We start from the raw sequence: 3,552 nt of genomic DNA, 5'->3' as shown, positions 1-3,552 counted from the left end.
TGTAGAGGTATCTTTTTAAAAGCCTCTTGATGAAAGTGAAAGTGGAGAGTGAAAAAGTTGGCTTAAAGCTCAACATTCAGAAAACGAAGATCATGGCATCCAGTCCCACCACTTCATGGGAAATAGATGGGGAAACAGTGTCAGACTTTGTTTTTCTGGGCTCCAAAATCACTGCAGATGGTGACTGCAGCCATGAAATTAAAAGACGCTTACTCCTTGAAAGGAAAGTTATGACCAACCTAGATAGCATGTTCAAAAGCAGAGACATTACTTTGCCAACAAAGGTCCATCTAGTCAAGGCTATGGTTTTTCCTGTGGTCATGTATGGATGTGAGGGTTGGACTATGAAGAAGGCTGAACGCCAAAGAATTGATGCTTTTGAACTGTGGTGTTGGAGAAGACTCTTGAGAGTCCCTTAGACTGCAAGGAGATCCAACCAGTCCATTCTGAAGGAGATCAGCCCTGGGATTTCTTTGGAAGGAATGATGCTAAAGCTGAAACTCCAGTACTTTGGCCACCTCATGCAAAGAGTTGACTCACTGGAAAAGACTCTGATGCTGGGAGGGATTGGGGGCAGGAGGAGAAGGGGATGACAGAGGATGAGATGGCTGGATGGCATCACTGACTCGATGGACGTGAGTCTGAGTGAACTCCGGGAGTTGGTGATGGACAGGGAGGCCTGGCATGCTGCGATTCATGGGGTCGCAAAGTGTCGGACACGACTGAGCGACTGATCTGATCTGATCTTTTTAAAATGAATATTGTATCATGCTCATTTGTAATATGTTGCTTTTATAAACACTGATACATTAAACACCAGTGTACATGTATTTTTGCATTCTTGCCAAATCATTTCATAAAAGAATTAGAATTCTGGGTGTAAGGATATGAAATGTTTTGGGAACAATAAAATTTTCCATCAGTATTAACAAATTGTGTTCCAAAAGGCAGTACAAGCTTATACCAAGAGATTGTGTTTACATTTCCACACCTGTTCAGCACCAGAAACTGTGTCTTAATGATTTTTTTTCATCTGAAAGGTAAAAAAAATTTTCTTGTTTTGATTTACCTATGAAAGTAATAAAAGAGCCTCTTGATGAAAGTGAAAGAGGAAAGTGTAAAAGCTGGCTCAAAACTCAACATTCAAAAAACATGAATTGTGGTATTTGGTTCCATCACTTCATGGCAAATAGATGGGAAAAAAAGTGGAAACAGTGACAGACTTTATTTTCTTGGGCTCCAAAATCACTGCAGATGATGACCACAGCCACGAAACTAGAAGATGTTTGCTCCTGAGAAGAAAAGCCATGACTAACCTAGACAGCATATTAAAAAGCAGAGACATTACTTTGCCAACAAAGGTCAATCTAGTCAAAGTTTTTTCAGTAGTCATGTATGGATGTGAGAGTTGGACCATAAAGAAAGCCAAGTGCCAAAGAATTGATGCTTTTGAACTGTGGTGTTGGAGAAGACTATTGAGAGTCCCTTGGACTGCAAGGAGATCCAACCAGTCCATCCTAAAGGAAATCAGTCCTGAATATTCATTGGAAAGACTGATGCTGAAGCTGAAACTCCAATGCTTTGGCCACCTGTGAAGAACTGACTCATTGGAAAAGATCCTGATGCTGGGAAAGATTGAAGGCAGGAGGAGAAGGGCATGACAGAGGATGAGATGGTTGGATGGCATCACCAACTCAATAGACATGAGTTTGAGCATGCTCTGGGAGATGAAGGACAGGGAAGCCTGGCATGCTGCAGTCCATGGGGTCGCAAAGAGTCAGACACGATTGAGTGACTGAACTGAATGAAAGTGAAGTGTTAGTCACTCGGTTGTGTCCAACTCTTTTCGACCCGTGGACTGTAGCCTACCAGGTTCCTCTGTCTATGGAATTCTCCAGGCAGGAATATTGGAGTGGGTAGCCATTCCCTTCTCCAGGGGATCTCCCCAATCCAGGGATCAAACCCAAGTCTTCCCCATTGCAGGCAGATTCTTTACTGTCTGAGTCACCAGGGAAGCCTGATTCACCTATGTTTAATTGTTAATGAGATTGAGGATTTTTTCATATATTAATTGGCCATTTATATTTGTGAGAGCAATAATTTTTGTTTCTTTTTTAACTATTGGATAAATTGCACATGGACACAAAAGAAACACCATGCTTCAGCAGTTACCAACATTTTTGCCAAACTCATCATGTCATTTTATATGGGAGTTCTTTTACCAAAGATTGGAACATGTCATGTAGGACACTTTGACTCAGGCACTCAGCTCTAATTCTTTGGTTAGCTAGAAGGAATGTAAACTAAAGGGTACCAGCCAATCCTAGATATGTTGCAGCACTGAAAATGTAGTTGTAGATTGAGGTCACCAGATGGCAGACCACAGGGCAAAAGAAAAAGAAGAAATCCATACCTATCAAGACCCAGCTTCAGGATGGTCCAAGAGGGTTTAGGGAACTTTGTTTCCTATTAGTAGTACGGGGAAGGGGAGATTAGTCAAACACATTGTTTTAAACCATAATAATATGTTTAATTATTTGATAGTAATGTCATTTTTTGTCTGATGTATTTTATATTTTTTTCAGTTTTTTTCCTAGCAACCCCATGGACTGCAGCCTACCAGGCTCCTCTGTCCATGGGATTTGCAAGGCAAGAGTACTGGAGTGGGTTGCCTTTGCCTTCTATGAATATTTAGGCCTCCAAAAATAACTTTAGTTTTTTATTTGTTTATTTGGATACATCAGGTCTTAGTTGCTTCTTAAGGAATCTTCAGTCTTGGTCGTGGCCTGGTACTTTCGTAGTGGCATGCGAGATCTTTTCCTTGTGGCATGCAGAATCTTTCGTTGCAGCACTCGAACCCTTGCGATATGTGGTTGGGGTATGTGGAATCTAGTTCCCTAGCCAGGGATCGAACCTGGGTCCCTTGCATTGAGAGCATGGAGTCTTAACCACTGGATCACCAGCGAAATCCCCCCAAATAATGTTTTAATTGGTATTGCATCAGAACTACAAGTTAATTTGAAAAAATTAATATCCTTACAGTATTGATATCTTTGAATTAGGATTGCAATTTCCCTTCTAAAGATCATGCACATCACTCATTAAAAATTTTACTTGGGAACAGGTTTATTTTGCATATATTGTAACTGGATTTTGATGATTTCTTGGATATATATTGATTTTTGTAAGGTTAGTGTTTATTCTCTCTATTCTTTTATCAAGAAATAGCCCTGAGTTATTTCTAATTTTCCTACTGTGGAATTACTTAATCTGAAAAACATCATAAAATTCTTATGATTGCCTTTCTAGTATTTATTTCTCTTATTTCTGTTTTATTCTTCATTGCATTAGCTAAAAATGTCATAAAACTCTGAAATATTTAATAATTTTAAGTAGCATATCTTTAGTATGTATGTGTGTGCTCAGTCAATGTCTGATTCTTTGGTACTCAATGGACTGTAGCCCCCAGGCTCCTCTGTCCATGGGGATTCTCCAGGCAAGAATACTAGAGTGGCTTTCCATTTCATTCCTCCAGGGGATCTTCCCAAGCCA

Source organism: Bos javanicus, chromosome 11 (assembly GCF_032452875.1).
Source record: "Bos javanicus breed banteng chromosome 11, ARS-OSU_banteng_1.0, whole genome shotgun sequence".
Taxonomy (NCBI): Eukaryota; Metazoa; Chordata; class Mammalia; order Artiodactyla; family Bovidae; genus Bos; species Bos javanicus.
Note: the sequence above shows the minus strand (reverse complement) of the source record.